The sequence below is a fragment of the Canis lupus genome, chromosome 33, assembly GCF_003254725.2.
Source record: "Canis lupus dingo isolate Sandy chromosome 33, ASM325472v2, whole genome shotgun sequence".
Taxonomy (NCBI): domain Eukaryota; kingdom Metazoa; phylum Chordata; class Mammalia; order Carnivora; family Canidae; genus Canis; species Canis lupus.
In genome coordinates this window covers 5,666,939-5,690,200 of record NC_064275.1, presented here as the reverse complement: position 1 = coordinate 5,690,200, position 23,262 = coordinate 5,666,939, and the positions used below count along the sequence as shown (strand labels likewise).

Sequence of the window (23,262 nt, the reverse complement as noted above, 5' to 3'; positions counted from 1 at the left end):
CAGGGGGAGAAGCAGGCTCCATGCACCGGGAGCCCGACGTGGGATTCGATCCCGGGTCTCCAGGATCGCGCCCTGGGCCAAAGGCAGGCGCCAAACTGCTGCGCCACCCAGGGATCCCTCTTTGAAGGGAATTAATAATACTGATAAAATCCTGGTAAGGTTGATCTAGAAAAAACAAAGAGGTCATTGATAACATCAGCAATGAAAAGAAAGATGTCACTACAGGTTCTATGAATATTAGAAACATTGTAAGAGGATATTTTAAACAACTTTATGCCAATAAATTTGAAAATTTGAATAAAAGAGATGAATTTCTAGAAAATCAAAACTGATTGCAATGGATACAAGAAGAATTAGAGAATACAGATAATCCTATATCTATTTAAGAAATTAGATCTTTGGATCTATGATTAAAATCCTTTCTGCAAAAAATTAAATTCTAGGCCCCATCCATGTTGTCACAAATGGCGAGATTTCATTCTTTTTGATGGCTGAATAATATTCCATTTTATACTTATACCACATCTTCGTTACTTATTCACCAGTTGTTGGACATTTGGGGTCTTCCCATGATTTGGTGATCGTAGATCATGCTCTATAAACATCAAGCCATTCATTTCAAAGTTTCACAGAATAGTTATTACTTTCTAAGATGTACACGTTTCCCTGTTTGTTTTATCTTTCTGCCCATCATAATAGAAATCTTGTGGGCATGAGGACCTTTAACCTTACTACTGCTACATGTGTCCCTTTTTTTTTTTAAAGATTTTATTTACTTATTCACGAGAGAGATTGAGAGAGAGAGAGAGGCAGAGACACAGGCAGAGGGAGAAGCAGGCTCCATGCAGGGAGCCCGACGTGGGACTCGATCCCGGGACTCCAGGATCAGGCCCTGGACCGAAGGCAGGCGCTGGGCCACCCAGGGATTCTGTGTCCCTTCTAATCAGTATTTCTGTATCCATTGGGTAAATAGGTAGTCAAGCAAATGCTGGATCATAGGGTAGCTCTGTTTTCAACTTTGTGAGGAAAAAGTCCGCACTCTTTTCCAGAGTGGCAGCACAGGTTTGCATTCCCACCAACAGTGTGCAGGAGGCCTCCCCTTTCTCTGCATCCTCACCAACACCTATTGTTTCCTGTCTTGCTAATTTTAGCCATTCTGACTGGTGTGAGGTAATATCTCATTATAGTTTTGACTTGTATTTCCCTGGTGATGAGTGATGTGGAGCATCTTTTCTCGTGTCTCTTAGCCATCTGTGTGTTTTCTTTGGAAAAATGTCTATTCACGTCTTTCCTCTATTTTTAAACTGGATTATTTGTATTTTGGGTGCTAGGTTTTACAAGTTGTTGTTTGTTTGTTTGTTTTTAGTCAGGGGAGGGGCAGAGGAACAGAGAGAGGGGATCTTAAGCAGGCTCAACGCCCACTGCAGAGCCTGACATAGAGCCCAACTTGGGGTTGGATCTCACAACCCTGAGATCACGACCTGAGCCAAAATCAAGAGTCAGACACTTAACAGACTCAGCCACCCAAGTGCCCCACGTTTTATAAGTTCTTTATGGATTTTGGATACTAAGCCTTTATTGTTAGGAGTTAGTCGGATGGTTAGATAAGTCAGGCCCAGGGTCCCCAACAAGAAATTATGGAGTCAGGGCAGTTAAAGTAAAACAGCACTGACATCCTGTTTTGCAGCTGAGATAGGACCTCACTGACATTCTACTTTGCCACCTTTGCAGAAATGACTTCCGCAAAACATCCTAGAATAAGACAATAAACCACAAAAGCGTTTGTTAATATCATGGGCAAGGGGCAGCTAAGACCTAAGCCCTGGATATCAGCAAAAAAAGACCATCAGCACGTGGCCCTTAGCCTAATAGGTAGACAGACACCTGACCAGAGGCCTGATTAGCACCACTCAGCACACTCTGACTGCTTAAGAGAGTTCTTCAAAAGACCTCACAGAACCCCCTAAACTTAGAAATTCCAGAGGCAACCCACTCAACCCCACCTCCTCCAAGAGCTTTGTGCTTTTGCCCAATAAACTTTGCTTTGCAGCCCACACTCTTCATCCGGCCTGCCTCTTCAGACCTTGAGGTGGCGTGAGCAAGAGCCATAGGCACAAGGGAACACAAATCCTCTCACATTATCAGATATGTCGTTTGAGAATACCTCCTCCCATTCTGTAGATCACCTGCTAGTTCGCTTGGTCGTTTCCTTTGCTGTGCAGAAGCTTTTTATTTTGATGAAGTCCCAACAACAGTTCATTTTTGCTTTTGTTTCCCTTGCTTCTAGAGATGTGTCTAGTAAGAAGTTGCTGTGGCTGAGATCAAAGAGGGTGTTGCCCGTGTCCTCCTACAGGCTTTTGATGGATTCCTGTCTCACATGTAGGTCTTTCATCCATTTTGAATGCGTGTGTGTGAGTGTGTGTGTGTGTGTGTGTGCTGTCAGAAAGTGGTCCAGTTTCATTCTTCTGCATGTGACTGTCCAGTTTCCCCAACACTATTTGTTGAAGAGACTGTCTGTCCATCAGATGTTCTTCCCTGCTTTGTCGAAGATTAACTGGACATATAGTTGTAGGTTCATCTCTGTATTTTTCTATTCTATTCCATTGATCTATGTGTTCTTGTGCCAGTGCCATACTGTCTTGCTCACTACAGCTTTGGAATATAAATTGCAGTCTGGAATTGTGAGGCCCCAACTTTGCTTTTCTTTTTCAGGGTTGCTTTGTCTACTCAGGGCCTTTTGTATTCCATACAAAATTTAAGATTGTTTGTTCCAGCTTTGGGAAAAATGCTGTTAGTATTTTGATAGGAATTGCATTGTGTAGATTGCATTGGGTAATATAGACCAAATCTATATTTCTTAATATGAAGAACAAATAAAACTTAAGAAGTCAAAATTTCCCGAAGTTCAAAATCTGGTTCAAAGTAATGAATGAGGGGTGTCTGGGTGGCTTAGTTGGATAAGAATCTGTCTTTAGCTCAGCTCATGATCCCAGGACCCTGGGATTGAGGCCCTCATTGGGGTCCCCGCTTAGCAAGGAATCTGCCTCTGCCCCTCGCCCCTGCTCATGTACTCTCTCTCTCTCTCAAAAATAAATAAAATATTTTAAAAATAATGAAAGATGTAATGTCTCTCTGTAAAACTACAAAATATTATTGATAATAAAGAAGATATAAATAAATGGAAGAAACACCATATTCATGGTTTGGAAGACTCAACATACTAAATATGCAAAATGCTTCCTAAACTGACCTACAGATTTAACACAATTCCAATGAAAGTCCAAGCAGATTTTGTGAAAAAATTGGCAGGCTGACTCTAAAATGCATATGGCAATGCAAGGGCCAGGAATGGCTAAGATCTTTTTTTTTTTTTTTTTTTTTTTGGCTAAGATCATCTTGAAGAAAAGGAAAAAACTTGGAACACTGATAATAGTCAATACCAATACTTACTATAATATTGCCATAGCTAAGAATAGACAGTTGACAACCGGAACAGAATCAGGGAATCCAAACAACCTCACACAAACATAGCAACTGGATTAATGAGAAAAGTGGCTCTGCAAAGAAGTGAGGAAAGAATATTTTTTACAAATAAATGGTGCTGACTCAATTGGACATCTATATGTAGAAAACAGGTGAATTTTAATCCCTTTTTAAGACCATATTAAAAGAAATCAGTTCCAGGTAGCTTTAGACCAAATATGAGAGTTAAAAAAATAATAGTGAGACTTCCAAAAGAATGCATAGGAGACTATCTTCATCAGGTTGGTGTAGGCAATGATTTCTTCAGCATGACGAAAGCATTAACTAGAAAGGAGGAGACTGCCACACTGGGCTGCATTGGACTTTAAAACTTGTTTTCATCCGAAAATATCATTAATACAGCCAATAAAAAGCCAGAGAGTAAAGAAAGACTGTATGTAAGGAACTCCTAAAGAAAATTAATGGTAAGACTATCCATTGAAAGAAAGACAGTCTCTTCAATAAGTGGTGCTGGGAAAATTGGACATCGACCTGCAGAAGAATGAAACTAGACCACTCTCTTGCACCAGACACAAAGATAAACTCAAAATGGATGAAAGATCTGAATGTGAGACAAGAATCCCTCAAAACTCTAGAGGAGAACACAGGCAACACCCTTTTTGAACTCAGCCACAGTAACTTCTTGCAAGATTCATCCACGAAGGCAAAAGAAACAAAGCAAAAATGAACTATTGGGACTTCATCCAGATAAGAAGCTTTTGCACAGCAAAGGATACAGTCAACAAAACTAAAAGACAACCTACAGAATGGGAGAAGATATTTGCAAATGACGTATCAGATAAAGGGCTAGTTTCCAAGATCTATAAAGAACTTATTAAACTCAACACCAAAGAAACAAACAATCCAATCATGAAATGGGCAAAAGACATGAACAGAAATCTCACAGAGGAAGACATAGACATGGCCAACATGCACATGAGAAAATGCTCCGCATCACTTGCCATCAGGGAAATACAAATCAAAACCACAATGAGATACCACCTCACACCAGTGAGAATGGGGAACATTAACAAGGCAGGAAACCACAAATGTTGGAGAGGATGCGGAGAAAAGGGAACCCTCTTACACTGTTGGTGGGAATGTGAACTGGTGCAGCCACTCTGGAAAACTGTGTGGAGGTTCCTCAAAGAGTTAAAAATAGACCTGCCCTATGACCCAGCAATTGCACTGCTGGGGATTTACCCCAAAGATACAGATGCAGTGGAATGCCGAGACACCTGCACCCCGATGTTTATAGCAGCAATGGCCACAATAGCCAAACTGTGGAAGGAGCCTCGGTGTCCATCGAAAGATGATGGATAAAGAAGATGGTCTATGTATACAATGGAATATTCCTCATTCCATTGGATGGAATGTGCATCCAATGGAATGGATGGAACTGGAGGGTATTATGCTGAGTGAAGTAAGTCAATCGGAGAAGGACAAACAGTGTATGTTCTCATTCATTTGGGGAATATAAATAATAGTGAAAGGGAATAGAAGGGAAGGGAGAAGAAATGTGTGGGAAATATCAGAAAGGGAGACAGAACATAAAGATTCCTAACTCTGGGAAACGAACTAGGGGTGATGGAAGGGGAGGAGGGCGGGGGTGGGGGTGACTGGGTGACGGGCACTGAGGGGAGCACTTGATGGGATGAGCACTGGGTATTATTCTGTATGTTGGCCAATTGAACACCAATAAAAAATAAATTTATTATAAAAAAAAAGAAAATTAATGGTAAGACAGACAACCCAGTACAAAACTGCTCAAGGAACTTTTAAACAAGCACGTCACAAAAGGCTTTAGGCACATGAGCAGCCAATGTGGGAAAAGGTGTTCAACATCCGTAGCTGTCAGGGAAGGTGTTAACGTGGAGATCTATCGTGCTCGGAATGGCTAAATTAAAAAAAGAAGAAACTGTGGATACCAAGTGCAGAGATGTAGAACGACAAGAACTCTCCTACTGCTCATGAGCCACAGAAAACTGGCGCAGCCTCTTTGGGAAATTGCGTGGCAGGATGTTCAGAAGCTGTTCACGGGCCTACCCTGTGGCCCAGCAAGTGGCTGTTAGGCACACTCCGAACAGAAATGCATACACGTGAGTACAAATCATCACAACATTATTCGCCATGACCCCAACCTGGAAACAACACAAACGCTCCTCAGCATAAGGATGGACACACATAACAAGGTATATTCAAGCAATGGAAAAACCCTTTAGCGATGACCATGAACAAACTCCTATTTATTGCAAAACACGAATGAATTTCATTACTGTGAGCGAAAGAATACTGATATCCTCTACGATTCGATATCTATGATGTTTATGATCAGGCCAAGCTACGTGATGGGGTAATCAACAGGCAAGAAAGTGTCAGTTAAGCGGGAGGGATGGGCTCTAGAGGTCTGCTGCAGCGCTGCGTCTGTAGCCAACAAGAGCCACTTAAAATGTAAGAGGCTATAACTCATGGTGTGTCCTTATCACAGTGAAATCCAAGACAAACAAAAGAACTACACTACAGGATGATGGTGTCAAAGGTAGGATAGTGGCTGCATTACCGGAGGAGGTAACGCGTAACCCCTGGGATTGGACAGGAGGGGCTTCCCCGACCCTGGTGAGGTTCTTAATCTCATGGCGATTGTAAGTGTGTGTTCCTGTCGTGGTAATTCATCAAGCTCTAAGCTTAGGATGCACACTCCTGTATGTCATATATCAACACACTTAGGTACATAAAGGAGATCATAAAGCCGCCAACTGTGGTTACGATAGAGGATAAATGAGAGTTTATTGAAGACCTTGCACTTTTAAGTATGTATTCATTTATTTCTTCATCATAAACTCGTGGAGAATATATTTAATATCTTTATATTGTAGGTGAAAATGCTGAGACTGAGAGGAAGTAAGCAAAGTGTGCAAGGTCTCACAGCTTGCTTTTCTGTCTCTAAAGTTTTTGTTTTTTGCACTATATTTATGTGGCCTCTTGCAGTTTTCTTCAGAATTCACAAATTGCCTTGTCAGAAGACATTTCATTTAAGTAAATCAGATAATTGAATCTAATCCTGTAAATTCCAAAGAAAGACAATCCAAATACTGGAACCATTAACAATTTAAAAAAAAAAAGGATAATCCATCATATATAGGAGTCTATCTTTGCTTTCCAGATCATTCCTGGAGAATGTAACTTTTCAAGGTCACAGAGAAGTTAGCAGAACCTCACGGTAACGAACCTAGGGTACTTGCTGGAGCCCTGCCAGTTAAATGTAGCTGAAATAGGAAAGTAACCATGATTTACTTCAGCCACTCAAAGTGCAAAAAAAAAAAAAAAAAAAAAAAAGTTGACTTTTAAACATTTTTTTCTAAATTGAATCAATCTGTTCTCCCACACATCTACTAAGGTTGGAAGAAAATCCAATTTTTATCTGACAGAAAATCTAATTTTACTCGTGGAGTGAGTAGAAGGGTCCCCTTTGCTACCTCAGGATTCTACATGAGGAATCCTAGGGCCTATTGGAAACTTGAGAGGGGCCTCTGACCTGGATCTCAAACGTTCTCTGCCCAGGACGAACAATGTATTCCATGCCAAACACCACAGTTAGGAATCTCACTGTGGCTTGATCATGCAGTGAAAACTGTGAGGCATGTGAACCCCACGTGAGAACTGGGCAGCCCTCCCACCTACAGACTCTTTTCTGCCACCCGCTTCCCTCAAGTCCAGGGCACCCTACTCTTTCAACTCTTAGGGCTCTGACCTTTTTAGACCATTCAGCTCCTGGACTGCATGCATTCTAGGACAACTATCAGAGGAACCCAAGGGATTTATAGCCTAAATGCCTTGGGCAGCACTTTGAAACATCTCGAAAATGTTTGGGAAATTTCTATGGAAATTTCCAGAAAATAGATGGGTGGGGCCCCAGCCAAAGCAGTAGAAGTTTAACTTTATTTTATAGTCACAGACTGGAGTGCCTGGGTGTTCCCTGCAAGGAACAAGACCAGCTTTTAGAATATCCCACAAGCTATGGTTTGGGAAAAGCAGAACCATGCGCTTGGGATGAGGATGGCACTTTGTTGGGTCAGGTCGTCTGTGGTGGAGGAGGATTTGTCGTGGAGACTCCGTAGATGGAGAATAGCTCCATGGATGTGCCTGGGTGCATACGTGTGCGGAAGGCAGAGGTCATAGGGCTCCCCTCCTTTCTAGACTGTCATACAGCCTGAGTGGTGTTGCAGGGAAGGTCCTAGAAAAACAGGTGGGGGAGGTTGGCATTGAAATAATATGTCCTTAGGAGTAATTCACACCCTTAATTGGTTTTCTCAGGGTTGGTGTGGCCTGAGAAACAAGGCTTATGTGTATGTGGGTCTATGCTAATATAATTGGATCAATAATTATAATAATTACACCAGTCAGTGGGCCTCACCAACATTCCAGCTACTGTGCTAAGTGCTTTAGATTCATCATGCTGGTTGCCACCCTGAAAGTAAGTACTATTTGCCCTATTTCACAGGGCCAGGTAAGCCTCAGAATAGTTAGTACATGGATTCAAATCCAAATCTAAATCCAAAGGCTATGTTTTTTTTTTTTAATTGGAGTTCAATTTGCCAACATATAGCACATAACACCCAGTGCTCATCCCGCCAAGTGCCTCCCTCAGTGCCCGTCACCCAGTCACCCCAACCCCCCGCCCACTTCCCTGGCTATATGTTTACCATTATTCCACATTTATCTTTGAGAGTAAAGCCAATGTATATGATATTATTCCCTTCTTACCAAAGCTCTGAGCCCCAAAATACACAACAGGCTTGTTGGATTTGAATTGCTAGGACCAGTGGGGAGAGAAAACAAACCTTATGCAAGCTGGGAAATAAGGAGGTAATTTACTGGCATCAATGAATTTGAATTTTGCTTTTCTTGAGTTAGTAGTGGGTTTCCCCCCCCCCCTTTTTTTTCAATTAAAGTATATTTGACACATGTTATATTAGTTTCCGGTGTATCACATACATACACAGAAAACCAAGTAGTAAAAAAAAAAAAAAAAGGTAAGAATCAATTTAACCATCTTATGACTAAAAATTAATGTGAAGTAGAAGCAGTGAAAGGCAACACACAAATATGTTACCTTAGGTAATTCGTTTATAGGGCCTTATTAAGTCATAAACAGAATAAGGATTTGGTTACCTGAAGACTAGCAAAAAGTGATCAGTGAAAGGACGGCTCTCCAGGAGCCCCCAGGCACTTCCAGGGTGTCCCTTACCTTTCCGGGGAGGGGACCCCAGAAAGTTCCATATACTCGTGCATTGTTTACCCAATTGCTTGCCCTTTTTTTTTTTTTTTTTTTTTTAAGGTTTCACAACATTCAACCTGTACCCGTGGTTTCAGCTACAGGCTTAAGACTGAGGAGGGGGGCTGGGTGGTCGTGTTTAGAATTCCCTCGGAAATTTCTGGGCCTGTTGGCACGTGCCATGGGGCGTGACCCCCTCCAGCTCCCGGGAGCAAGCTCCTGATGACTGAGTCGTCATACTTTCTTGGGGTATGGGAGGGTCTGGTGCAGCGCCTGGGCAGCCCCGGAGTCCTGGGGGCGGAGACGGGGGCGGGGTGCGCAGCGCAGGTGCAGGCGCAGGTGCAGGCGCGGGTGCAGGTGCTGGCGCAGGCGCAAGTGCAGATACAGGCGCAGGTGCAGGCGCAGGTACGGGTGCAGGCGCAGGCGCAGGCGCAGGTGCAGGCACAGGTGCAGGCGCGGGTGTAGGCGCGGGTGCAGGTGCTGGCGCAGGCGCAGGTGCAGATACAGGCGCAGGTGCGGGTGCAGGTGCAGGCGCAGGTACGGGTGCAGGCGCAGGCGCAGGTGCATGTGCAGGCGCAGGTGCGGTTGTAGACGCGGGTGCGGGTGCAGGCGCAGGCGCGGGTGCAGGCGCGGGTGCAGGTGCGGGTGCAGAGCAGGCGCAGGTGCAGGCATAGGTGCAGGCATAGGTGCAGGCGCGGGTGTAGGCGCGGGTGCAGGTGCAGGCGCAGGTGCAGGTGCAGGTGCAGGCACAGGCACAGGCGCAGGTGCAGGTGGGGGGCGGGGCCGCCCTTCGGACCCCAACCCCGAGGGACCGCAGCCTGGGCGTCGAGGCGGGCGCAGGGGGGCCGGAAAACCCTAAGTGATGAGCTTCATGATAAGGGAGTCCTCCCTTCCTCCCCGCTGCAAATGAGAGGGGACTTACCTGTAGTCACTCACATCCCTGCCGAGCTTTGTCAGTCACAGACGGGCGTTGACTTGTCAGTCGGGCACTCTTTTCTCCAGTCGTGTGTCTTGTGGGTAGAGGGCGCTCAGATCCCCTCCTGTCTTTTGTCGTGGCTGATTGTACAACTGGACGTTGCCAGGGCTTTGCTGGTATGGAAATACCCCTAAAGGAATGTATTACAAAGGTATTTTTTTTTTTTTTAAGAGAAAGCTCTAGTAGTGGGATCACTAGGTCAAAAGCGATGACTCTTTCAGGGTTCTTGTTACATGGGGCTGGCAGTAGTGGTGCACCGCCTTAACTCCACGGCCACCTTGGAGTTCACTCCGACCTTGCTGGTCGTAATTACCAGCCTCCTCTTGACTTGGTGTGTCTGAATGGCTAATGTCAGATGTACTTCACAATTTTGGAAAAGTTCAGCTAGTTTCCCTTATGTCTCCCCAATATGTTAAGAATTTTTCTGTGAGTAAATATTGTAGGGATGGGGTATTGCTAGCTCTCGATTAAACTAAAATGAAATACATTTTTATAACCTTTCTAGTGTTTAAAAAAATAGTAGGTTGGGTGTTTTGTTTTGTTTTGGTTTGGTTTTTACTGTTTTCCCTTACTTGTTTTACCTGTGATACAGTTCTCTCTTTCCTTGTTATAAAGATGTTTATAGGGACGCCTGGGTGGCTCAGCGGTTGAGCATCTGCCTTCGGCCCAGGGCTTGATCCCAGGATTCAGGATTGAGTCCCACATCGGGCTCCTTGCAAGGAGCCTGCTTCTCCCTCGGCCTGTGTCTCTGCCTCTCTCTCTGTTTATAGCATCTGCAAACAATGAAGACAATACTGAAGACTTTCAAAGTATGAGCAAGCATCCTTCTCCCCCCAAAAAAATAAATAAATAAAAGTATGAGTGTCCCATTTCCTAAATGAGGCTACAAATTGTATAGAAAGTAAATGCCCATCTCTGTTATTTAGCTGTTACTTTCATCTTATGTATTTAAAAACGAACTGGCTTTTAAAAAGTGGAGGGAGGGGGAAGAATGGACTTTTGCATTAGGCACCGAGGAGTTTAGACTCCAGAGGAAATTGTGGCAATCAGGTTATGGGAAACTTGAGGACTAAGACAGTGACTTATTTCTAGCTTGAATCTTTCAAAGTAGACAGTAAGTGCTTAACAGGTTCTCATTAAATAACATTAAATTTTCACTTCTGAGCAATTTCCCATGATTCCAGATAGTAGGAAGAAATTTCAGGTGTGGCCCGAAGGTTGGTTCTATCTGTAATAAAGAATAAGCATCTGCTCCCAAAGTGCAAACTAATAGACAACATCTTAATAGTATTTATCATCTAACAACAATATAGTTACTAAAAAGTTGCTAGCTCCTATGTGAATTGAACAAAGTTGAAAAGGCATTTAGTTTTGTGTTAGTTTGCTAGGCAAAGGGATAATATAAACAAAATTTCAGAAGGAAACTTTTAACCAACTTTAAGAACTATTTTCAAGTATTACAATAGCTTCCATTCGCATAAAAATAAATGCTGATTAAAAATGAACCTTCTTGGGATCCCTGGGTGGCGCAGCAGTTTGGCGCCTGCCTTTGGCCCAGGGCGCGATCCTGAAGACCTGGGATCGAATCCCACGTCGGGCTCCCAGCGCATAGAGCCTGCTTCTCCCTCTGCCTATGTCTCTGCCTCTCTCTCTCTCTCTCTCTCTCTCTCTCTCTGTGACTATCATAAAAAAAAAAAAAAGAACCGTCTTTATTCACTAAATCAAGGATGCATTGTTAGAATGAAGAATTACTGTCTTTCTGTAAGGTAACAAAATATTTCTTTTAAAAAATCACTAGCTTTTTTAAAATTTTCACTCTACTTCTGAGAGGTGCCGCTGATTACTTGTGATTGTGGTAAAATGAAGCAGAAACTTCGGAGGTCATGTGGTTTGCCTGAGGGCACACAGTGAGCTGCCAAATTAGGACCAAACACCAGATCTCCAGCTCCAAATCTCTGATTCTCATCATCACACAAGTTTTTTTTTAAAACCACTGTCCCTGGCAACACTGCTTCAAGGAGGACACGCTGTTTGCACCATTACCCTTTTAGGAAGTCACCTCAGAAGATTAAATGTGCAAAGGCATAAGGAAATCAGTTCAGTTTAGTTCACCTTGGAGTAGAGGACCTAATATCAACATTTATTTTTCAAAAGAAAAATGGAAGAAATATTTCTATTTTTCATTGCGAGAGAAATGGTGATTACCCTTCTTGTGATGACGTGAGATGATAGAATGGCATATGATAGAATGAGGTGAGGAGAGAAGTGAGAGTGACAATGTAGCCATTGTGACATAGCCCTAAGGGACTGTTGACCTTCTGACCCTCCTCTGGAGGAGCATCTGCCTCAGGACCATGATTGACCTTGAGTAACTGAACCTGGGGAAGGCAAAACCTTGAATAAGGATGGACTTCTGTGCCGGTTACTCTGCTAGATGGAAATAAATTTCAGGTGCTGACCTCTTGCTTGACTCTCGGTAGACTACATTATAGGCCCTCATGTCGTGTTGAAATCAAACCAACAACAAACAGATAAATAGATAAATCTGCTTACTCTTTGCTGTATGTCTCTGAAAATGTTTTGGACTTTCCTTAGTTCTTTTTTTCAAACATATGAAAAGTTTTATGTTTTTAACAATAATAATACCCGTTCTATAGAGACATTCTTAATAAGACCATTCTCATATGTGGACATAGTCAACTTTCAGGTGGATATGTCTGGGAGCTAAACCAATTTTTTTTTTTTTCTCGATGGGATCATGAGATGGTCATCTGCTGTGTGTCAAAGCAGGAAAGAGGTGCAGAACGGAGGAGCCAGATCCCCTCCTCACTTTATAGGAAAGAACTCTTAACCCTAGGAAGGTAACAGGACTTGCTAAAATCATTCACAAAGCTGGACTTCTCACTGGAACTTCTATTCCCTGTGGTCCTTTTCTGTCCCTCCATGGAGGCTTTCACCCCAACCCAAGCTACAGCACCATTAACGAGTTTAAGTTCTGGGAGGAAGCAAGTCTATGAGCGCCTTTTAAGTAAATGTGCTGCTAAGAGGCAAAGGCCTACACATTTTAGAATGGCCAGCTCTGAACTACCAATTTCTACTTCTCTCTTTTTTCCTCTTTCTAGCCAGAATTGACAGTTGGCTGTCAAGGGCCTGAATATAATCAAAGGTAGGGAGGCAACTAATGGCAAAAAGTGGAAGCAAATTCTTTCTTCTTCCACCATGGCTAATTTAGGGGGGAGAAAACCCCACGCAATTATATAATATCATGAAATCTTGTATTTTATTTCTGCTGGGTTTCTTTTTTTTTTTTTAGATTTTATTTATTTATTCATGAGAGACACACAGAGAGAGAGAGAGAGAGGCAGAGACACAGGCGGAGGGAGAAGCAGGCTCCGTGCAGGGAGCCCGACATGGGACTGGATCCCGAGTCTCCAGGATCAGGCCCTGGGCTGAAGGCGGCGCTAAAGCGCTGAGTTCCCCCCCCCCCCGCCCCCCGCTGCCCTCTGCTGCGTTTCTAATTCAGTTAGTACTGTAGAGATAAGTGAGATTTGACCTTTTTTCTTGAAATCATTTTATAAATTTTTAATAAGAGAATTAGTTGAAGTTGAAAAGTTCACAAGTAAGATGTAGTAAGAATCTATCAGGCTTTGGGGCACCTGGGTGGCTCAGTTGTAAGCATCAGACTCTTGATTTTGACTCAGGTTGTTATCTCAGGGTCATAAGACTGAGCCCTGCCTTGAGATCTGTGTGGGCTGGGTGTGGAGCCTGCTTAAGATTCTCTCTCTACCCCATCCTCACTTTTGCAGAAGCATACATTTTCTCTCATTTAAAAAAAAAAAAAAGGAAAAAAATCTGTCAGGCTTTGATCTCCTGATAGTTTTCAAAACCAAATTGCTCTATTTATATGATATAGTGAGATAAATTATCCACCAACTAACCAATTACAACTTGAAACAAAAACCATGCCCCGTTAGTAAATGTCTGGTTAATTCCAATGAAACATGTCTTTTTTTTTCTTTTTTCTTTCCTTTTTCTTTTTCTTTTTTTCTTTTTTTAGGAAGAAGTAGAGGGAGAGGGAGAGAGAGAATCTTAAGTAGGTTCCATGCCCAGCATGGAGGTCAAGCCCACCTGAGACCCTGACCTGAGCTGAAAGCAAGAGTGGGACCCTTAACTGACTGAACCACCCAGGCATCCCCAAAATGTGTCTTCTAAAGCCAAGTGAAATAATTGGAAATACTGCAAAAATATATGATACCAAAGTTCTTTCCTAAGAGAGAGGATATATTTAAAATGCTGTCAGTATGGTGCACATGTGTCTGTTGTAATGCAACTTCCCCTGCTTTGGTATTATTTGATACACTCAGAAAAAATGTTAGCAAACACCCATAGTCATGATTCTTTTACCTGGTACAGTGACCTGAACCTTCATTCCCGAAGCTTCTCGGTAGGAGTCTTGCCTGCACTGGACTTTTGCAGTTTTCCATCCCTTTGTGTTTGGAACAGTGGGCATCATAATTTATTGCAGCTTGCAGTCCTCCTCATCGTGGGCAATACTCTTACCACGTGTAAGTACTTGATTCCATCACATGAATCATTTTTACCTACTCACTGCTCTACAAAATGTACCTCTGTCACCTGTTGGCAGTTCATCCGTCCAGACCACGGAGGAGCACTGTATTTTATGGAGTGCCTGCAGAATAGAGACTCCAGCTCCCCTGTGCTCTCTGAAGACATAAACACATGAAAAAAAACAGCCCTGAACCCCTGGGGCTGATAACAATCAGTTCTAAGTAAATCGGTAGCTCCAATCTTATGTAAACTTTTATGTTGGTTTTTCCACCAAAAGGAGATAAAATTTCATCTGTTGGATTCTTATTTGGTTCCCAGCTTACTGTGTTATAGATCCTCATGGTATTTTAAAACAAAACAAGAGACAAAGACTAAAAAGAATTCAGTCCCGCTGAGCACCTCGGTTAGGAGTTAGCTCTCTGGGTGCAACGGGAGGGGAGGAGAGGAGAAAAAAAGTGGCAATGTAAAAAAACCTGGTGGGGCACATAGTCCAGATAGCATCCTGTTTCTGAGGTGCAGGGAACGTCCCTGAGCACCGCCTGGCGCGCAGAGCTGTTCTGCTGTTTATTTTCCAAGGCGACATTTTCCTAAGAAACCTTTAAGCTTATCTGATGGGCTCCTGAATTTCTTCTTTACCTTTCTCCAGGCGGTGATATTTAACTTTTAAGTGAGCAACCATATGGACCATCAGTGTCAGGCAGCTATGGCTGGGTCTCATGTCACTTTATCAGGGTGACCATACACAAAGCACTGGACCAGCTGCGAAGGGCAGGGTGGCCAGCCCTTCACTCCTGGGAGAGAAAACCCAGAAGAAAAACAAACAAACAAACAAACAAACAAACAATATCTCTTTGGAACAACTATTAAATGAGTTGTTATTTGTGATGTACTTACAACAGTGCTTGCCACGTATTAAGTGTTTGGTCAAAGTACAACCAATCAGTTTGGAGGGGACAAGTGAGGCTCCTCGGGGTTTGATCACAAAGAGGCGTGATGGCTGCTGTAGTGGGCCGGATGGTGTACACCCACGATTCATGACCACCCAGGACCTCAAACTGTGATCTTATTGGAATAAGGGTCTTTGCAGATGTGATTAGGGTGAAAGATTGAGATGAAATCGTATTGGATTAGGGTGAACTCTAAGTCCAGTGAAAATTATAAGAGATAGAAGAAGAGAAAATCAGGGAAGAAGAATGCAAGGTTGGGGGAGAGATCGGAGGGTACATCTGCAAGCCAAGGAATGCCAAGAATTGCAGGCGGCCGCCAGAGCTGGGAAAGAGGCCTACCATGGGGTCTCCCTCAGAGCCTCCAGAAAGAACAAACCCCGCTGAGACCTTGATTTTGGACCTTTGGCCACAGAACTGTGAGAGAATAGATTTCCGTTGTTTTAACACACCCAGTGTGCGGTCGTTTGTTGTGGTGACACAGAAAATGAATGCAGATTTCTATCTTAAGCCTGTGCAAATTCTAGATTTGTTAGGTAATGGAAGGATGCAGATAGATTTTGTTCTGGAAGGCTAAGCTAGCTGCAAACGTTCTCATGATCTTAACCCACACAAACCTGTATATGCCAGGAATGTCAATACAGTGAACACAGAGAGCAGTGTAACAGTACAAGCATTTGGGGGTGAGTTTTTTTCTCTGAAAACCAGTTTCTGTGAACCCGGGCAACCACTTTTCTGACCTGTGACCTTGTGTTTCCTCCGTGACTGTAGCCGGTAGTCCCCAGGGGCCAGGGATCCCTGACTTCTCAGCCTGAATGAAATCCTTTCCCTGGGACTTTGGAACTGGAATTCAAAGCCATCGGTCAGTTTTTGCTGGTTCTTAAGCAAAGGACACATCAAGTTGGGAGGACTCGGTTGGCCATGAACTGACGACATGGAGAACCTGCAGAGAGAGAGGAAAAGAAGCAGACATACAGAGACCGGTTAAAAAGACTGCAGAGCCCTAGAGAATAAGGACCAAGGGACTATCGGCCCTAGAGAATGAGGACCAAGGGATCCATGGCCCTAGAGAATAAGGACCAAGGGACTATCGGCCCTAGAGAATGAGGACCAAGGGATTCATGGCCCCAGAGAATAAGGACCAAGGGATTACCGCCTCAGAGAATGAGGACCAAGGGATTCACAGCCCTAGAGAAGGAGGACCAAGGGATTACCAGCCTTATTGCTAATCCAGGTCATCGAGGAGCCCTTTAACTGCTTGCTGGTCACCACTGAGGTAGCCTGGGGGTGGTGGTGGGAGTAGAGGCTCTGCAGCCAGATGGCTTAGGGTGAACTACTTGACCTTCTGGTTTCTCACTGTGGCTGGGACTACACAGCAGCACCCCCATCACCTCTTCCTTGGATTAAATGTAAAAAGCACTTAGGATGAAGTAAGGTAAGTGCATTGATAGGAAACATTTAGAAATATTCCTCAGCCATTAGAAACGACAAATACCCACCATTCGCTTCCACGGGGATGGACCTGGAGGGTATGATGCTGAGTGAAGTAAGTCAATTGGAGAAGGACAAACATTCTATGTTCTCATTCATTTGGGGAATATAAAAAAAATAGTGAAAGGGAATAAAGGGGAAAGGAGAGAAAATGAGTGAAAATATTAGTGAGGGAGACAGAACACGAGAGACTCCCAACTCTGGGAAACGAACAAGGGGTGGTGGAAGGGGAGGTGGGCCGGAGGTGGGGGTGACTGGGTGACGGGCACTGAGGGGGGCACTTGATGAGATGAGCACTGGTGTTATGCTCTATGTTGGCAAATTTAATTCCAATAAAAAAAGTTTTAAAAATGAGAAGCAGATGCAATAGGGAGATGTCGGCTGCCAGTTATTATTACCCTGTCGCCTCCAAAATGGCTTTTATTTTTTTAATAGATTTCATTTATTTATTTATTTATTTATGAAAGACAGAGAGAGGGGCAGAGACACAGGCAGAGGGAGAAGCAGGCTCCATGCAGGGAGCCCGATGTGGGACTCGATCCCGGGTCTCCAGGATCACGCCCTGGGCCGAAGGCGGGCGCTAACCCGCTGAGCCCCCCAGGGATTCCCTCCAAAGTGGCTTTTAAACTGCGTGGCGCTTCCACCATCCTTCCAGGCTTATGGGTAAGCAGCACATGCAGGGGGCTTTTCCATACACGTTCGTACTTTCAGTTTCACTGTAGATTAACCTTTTATAACTAAGGCTAAAATTCAGTCACAGCCCAGGAAGTTTATCTTTTCCCTTCCTGACAAAATTTTAAGTCATCCTATAACACAAAGTGGAGAGTGAAAAGCAACTCAGTTCCTGGGGATATTGAGGGGGGGGGGTTGTTTGCTCACACCTACGCATTCTCTATGTGCAGAGGTGTAAAAAAATCTTATTTTATTAGATCAACGTGTAAAGCAGGTCATAGTGCCTCCTCTGGTTCAAGCAGATATATTGTGTAAGGAAAAGGGGGGAAAAGTTATTTTAAATGCTTGTTATCCTGGGAGGTGAGCAAGGGTTTGAGCTTGTTAGCTTAGGACAGAGGCAGAACGCCAAACAGAGTTGCACATCTGCTCAGGAAGGTGCGTCAACAGATTTTGGTCCTCTGGTCAGGTTCATGCAAAAGGAGTTTAGTGCTTTGCTATTAAAGAAATGTTTAGTTTCTTTCTTTCTTTCTTTCTTTCTTTCTTTCTTTCTTTCTTTCTTTCTTTCTTTCTTTCAAGACTTTGTTCATTCATTCATGAGAGACAGAGAGAGAGAGAGGCAGAGACCCAGGCAGAGGGAGAAGCAGGCTCCCTGCGGGGAGCCCAATGCAGAACTCGATCCCAGGACCCCGGGGTCACGTCCTGAGTCCAAGGCAGACGCTCAACCACTGAGCCACGCAGGAGTCCCAACAATTTTTAGTTTCTTCTCGAGTCAGTGATGAAGATCCAAATACTCAGATGTTGGAGAAATCCTGGACCAGGGAGGCCTGGCCCCACTTGCGCCTGGTTGGCCCCAGGGGAATCTGCTCGAGGTGATGAGAGCTTAGGGGCCGTGAGAGAGCTGTTCTTCTACTGAAAATGACTTACTTCTTTGTGCTTTGCTGTAATTCCGTTTCAGTATCCCCAAATCTTCAGTAGATCTGTTCCACATGAGCGTTCAGGCCCACAACGGAGCTGATTAGAGCCAAACGGGGGCGACAGCGGCCCAGCTACACAGGAAGCCAGCTGACACGGGCCTGAGAGCCTCTCAGTCGGATGTAACAAAGCTGGGGACATCAGACACATCTGTGCTCGGGCTGCCTTTTTAAGAAACCTGTTTATCTTTTAGAAAAATTGTGCAGAAAAGGGCTACTCTGGTAGTTAAGTGTCCCATAGCCCGTTTGGTGGTGGCAGTCTCACTGTGCTTTACTTCAGGGCAATAGGAGACCAGATATCCTTGGGTCCAGTGATAACTCTGGCCACTTGAAGAGGGCTAATGACTGGTTTTCCAAACTCTGACCCCTCCGTAAGCACAATGGGGTGAACACTGGGGTGATGATGAGGACAATGAGCTCTGTGACAAAAGCTTGGAGACCTTGTCAGAAAATGCCAAGGGTGCCAACATCAGCGTTTGGAGGTTATAGTAAATTGGCTTCTACCCAATCCAGGTGTTAGGGAGATAAAACTGCCTTTTAAAAGCAATGATTTTTAAAAAAATAATTATTGAAACATAGTATAGTGTAATAAACTCCCAAGGACCCCATCAGCCAGCTTCAATAATATCCACGCTGGTCTTATCCTTATCCCATTCTCTTCCTCCCTTTATAATGTTATCATTTCATTTGTAAATATTTCAGTCTATCTCTAAAAGACAGTGATTCTTATTTCACACATAACCATAGTATAATGATCACATTGAAAAATACTCGATAGGGCAGCCCGGGTGGCTCAGCAGTCTAAACTGCGCCTGCCTTCAGCCCTGATCCTGGAGACCCGGGATCGAGTCCTACATTAGGCTCCCACAGGGAGCCTGCATCTCCCTCTGCCTGTGTCTCTGCATCTCTGTGTGTGTGTGTGTGTGTCTCATGAATAAATAAATAAAATCTTTTTAAAAAATACTTGATAATTTCCTAATATCATCAAATAGTCTATCGGTGTTCAAATTTCACATTTAAAACATTTGTGTCGATCACTATCAGACATCACACTTCTCAGTTTTGTTTTCCTATGTTTAAGAAACTATCCACGGTGTTTTTAAGAAATTTATTTTCTGCCAGTAATAACACCCTGCTAGGACTTAAAAAGAAGCACAGGACAATTACTGGCAAAGGCACAATTGCTCTTATATCTTTCAGGCTTAAGGTAAATACAATGATAACAGTAACACTGATATCTGTGAGCATCAGTGAACCTCCATCAGTGGCCCTGTGGTCATATCTCTAAGGCTAACAGGCAAGATACGGGGGGGGGGGGGGGTCTCCACGTTTGTGTTTTGTGCTTCTAATAGATTGCATTTGCAATAATTTTCCTAATCAGGCTCGGTTCTGGCCCTACAGAGAACCAAGGCAGAGAGTAAAGTTATTCTCTGATATTTTTCTCTCACGATTTTAAGCATTTGCTTTTCCAAGTCATTAGGGAAATGCATGTTAAAACTACAATAGAATAAATAAATAAATAAATAAATAAATAAATAAATAAATAAATAAAACAAACTACAATAGGATGGAGGGGATGGAGAGGTAGAAACTTCCGGTTGTGGAATAAATAAGTAACAGAAATGGGGGATGCAGCTTGGGGAAGACAGCCTCTAATATTGTGATAATATTGTACGGTGACAGATGGCGATTACACCTACTGCGGTAAACACTGAGGCACGCATAGAATTGTTGAGTCAATCTGTCGTACACCTGAAACTAATATAACATCACGTGTCCATTAGACTTCAATAATAATAAACTGCAGTAGGATGGATATACTGTATACCCACGAGAAGAGCTAAAATTAAGGATGTTTTCATTGGTTTTCATCTGTTCCATGTTCCAAACATTCTTCATATGTTAATAAATTGCGTTTCATTTCCCCTTCTTGTTTTCTAATAGCATCGAACTGATGCCATGCCAATTCTCTCTCCCCACCCTCTTTTTTTTTCTTTCGCATGTCTCATTGCTGTTTGAGTTGGGAATTTCTGGATCATCTATTGTCAAGAGTTCCCTGTAGGTGAGAAGGGGCCAGAATAGTAATCTAGGCTAAGTGATTTTGAATTTTTTTCTAATGCGATATCTCTCTTTCCTGTAGTCACACAATCAACTGCCTTTCTCCAACCCAGTTGGTCTTCATGATTCTTTGTGGAGGCTTGCCTTTTTCCATTTATGTGAGCGCCTTCTGCCAGCAAATGTCCTATTCCTGAACCTTCTTTAGCAGACAAAGGAAGGATGTGGTCTTGCATTCAAGAGGTATTGCTCACAGTTGGGAAGTAAACATTTTAGTGTGCGTGCTTTATGATATGTATTTGCCTGGGATTCTCTGCTCTCTGCTGTCCCCCTTGGTGTATCCTGAATGATAACTAGGTTTATCATCTGAAGTCAGCAGGCTTAGGTCAGGAAACCACACAGTGCTGTTAGTATTTCTGAGAACAGGGCGCAGAAGAGTTCTAGGAGTGCCAGATGTTAGGCATCGACAGTAAATATTTGCTCCCAAAAGGATGGGGCCCCTCATCGGTGACAGCTGCTGTGATCAAAGAGGGCAGGTGTGATGGGACAGCTGAAGACAGAAGGCTTGGAACATGTTTGGGTGAGGAGTCACACGGAGGTGGCAGATTCAGTGAAATAGCAACTTGTAAACGAAAGAGGAGTTGGAAAGGGGCGGTGAGAAGCAGGATCCCCCAGTGACGGCCGCCTCTTCACCAGAGGCGGTGAAGATACCTTAGAAGCTTGGAGCTGATGATAGGAGCCTTTTTGAATCAGGTTAGGATCTGAGATTTAAGTGAGGCTTGGTCCCCAAAGTGGCATTTATCATAGTAATAGGAGAGGGAGCTCTTTAGCTGAGAAACTGGCTTCCTCACTTCAAAAGATCTTCCTTCTAATTGAGAAAATCCAACTCACACAAATATGGTTAGCAAAGTAACTGGGCAACTAGGACTACAGCTAAAGAAAGCTACTCTAGGGAAACAAAGGAGCAAAAAAGAACTGAAAATAGGTACAAAACTTCCCTGCAGACCACAAATACTCATTAGAAAAGTATTGCTCCAAGGGGGAATCCCTGGGTGGCTCAGCAGTTTAGCGCCTTCCTTTGGCCCGGGGCGCGATCCTGGAGTCTTGGGATCGAGTCCCACGTTGGGCTCCAGGCATGGAGGCTGCTTCTCCCTCCTCCTGTGTCTCTGCCTCTCTCTCTCTCTCTATGTCTATCATAAATAAATAAATCTTTAAAAAAATAAAAGAAAAATATTGCTCCAAGGCAGAGGAACATTCCACCACAACATCCCAACATGAATAAAGAGGGATAAAAATCGTGGTATAATTGCAACCAGGGGTTCCTTGCAGGGAGCCTGCTTCTCCCTCTGCCTGTGTCTCTGCCTCTCGCTCTGTGTGTCTCTCATGAATAAATAAATAAAATCTTTTAAAAAAAATAATAATTGCAACCAGGAAAGAAAACAATAAAAAATAAATAAATACAAGAACTCAGGGAAGACAGGGCCAACAAAGGAAAGGTAATGGTCTATCAATGAAGTATATGAAATGATTAACTAACAAAACTTGGGAAAGAAATAGAAGACACAGACAAAATCATTCTGTAAAGACTATGTTATAAGGAACAAAGGAGGAAATAAATATTATAGAAAATGTAACACGGAACAATATGCACACGGGCGAAAGTAAAGAAAGGGAAAAAAAGCTAAGCAAAAACATTTTTTATTATTTTATCTTATTTTATTTTTTATTTTAATTTTTAAAAAAGATTTTATTTATTTATTCATGAGAGACCCACACAGACAGAGAGAGAAGCAGAGACACAGGCAGAGGGAGAAGCAGGCTCCACGCAGGGAGCCCCATGTGGGACTCGATCCCAGGTCTCCAGGGTTAGGCTGCAGGCTGAAGGTCGCGCTAAACCACTGGGCCGCCGGGGCTGCCCACAAAAAGATTTTTTAAAAGAGAAAGTCAAAGTTATGAAAGATAGGTGAGACTATTCAAAATAAGATTAATTGGAGTTTCCATTGGAGGAAACCAAAACGATAGAGTAAAACAAACATAAAATGTTCTGAAATAAGACTTGAATTATTCAAAGGCACATTCAAGATAGGAGAGAACTGTCCCAGAATGACTGACACCGAGACTTCCTATCGACACTGATCATATAACGTTAGACTTGTCCTATTAACACTAGAAGCAAACTTTGGGCATCTGTGCAAAAACACCGTATCATTTCCAAGTGAGAGAAAGCCAAGTTGGTGCAGCTACAGTCGGTGCTAACACACGGAACAATACCTGTGAGACACTTAAGGAAAGAAAATTTGAGCCAACGATTTTAAATCCATTCAAGCTGTCAGAGCCACGGGCAAAAATTTCTGCCAATTCAAGGACTCAGGGGATAACTGTCCACATTAGGCCTTAGGGAAGCATCTCCCAAAGAACACAATTCATTCAACCAAAAAAGAATCAGGGAACATGAAAAAGACTGGGGGTGAACATTAGAACGAGGACTAAAACAAGGGCTAACTTAAGCGGTACAAAGTAAAACGTGCATATAAATATATTTATATAAATTTTCAATGTGGAGGCTATTATTTTTAAAATTATAGTTCTTAATATATTTTTATTTTAGTGACTGCCTTTATAATTAAAATTTTAGAAAAAGATTTGTTTCTATTATTTATTTTAGATAGAGAGGGGGAGAGAGGGAGAGTGCACACACGGTGTGGAGGGGCAGAGAGCATCCGGAGTAGACTCCAACTGAGCAGCAGAGCCGGACACAGGGCCCCTCCTTTGACCTGGAGACCACGC

At 43.3% G+C, this 23,262-nt stretch overlaps 2 long non-coding RNA genes across 2 annotated transcripts in view; one reads left to right on the top strand and one right to left on the bottom strand.

The window, feature by feature from the left end:
* Nucleotides 1–7,439: 7,439 nt before the first annotated feature.
* On the bottom strand, nucleotides 7,440–18,785 carry LOC112640574 (uncharacterized). The gene is made up of 5 exons (XR_003124097.3): nucleotides 18,374–18,785; nucleotides 16,027–16,229; nucleotides 10,355–10,546; nucleotides 9,720–9,903; nucleotides 7,440–7,756 (listed from the first exon to the last, which is right to left on the bottom strand). It is a non-coding gene; the product is annotated as an uncharacterized LOC112640574 (long non-coding RNA).
* LOC118353207 (uncharacterized) overlaps nucleotides 16,229–23,262 on the top strand; it is a 37,353-nt gene continuing 30,319 nt past the window's right edge. Inside the window, exon 1 of the long non-coding RNA XR_004811691.2 lies at nucleotides 16,229–16,721. This is a non-coding gene — a long non-coding RNA (uncharacterized LOC118353207). The remainder of the gene's footprint in view (nucleotides 16,722–23,262) is intronic.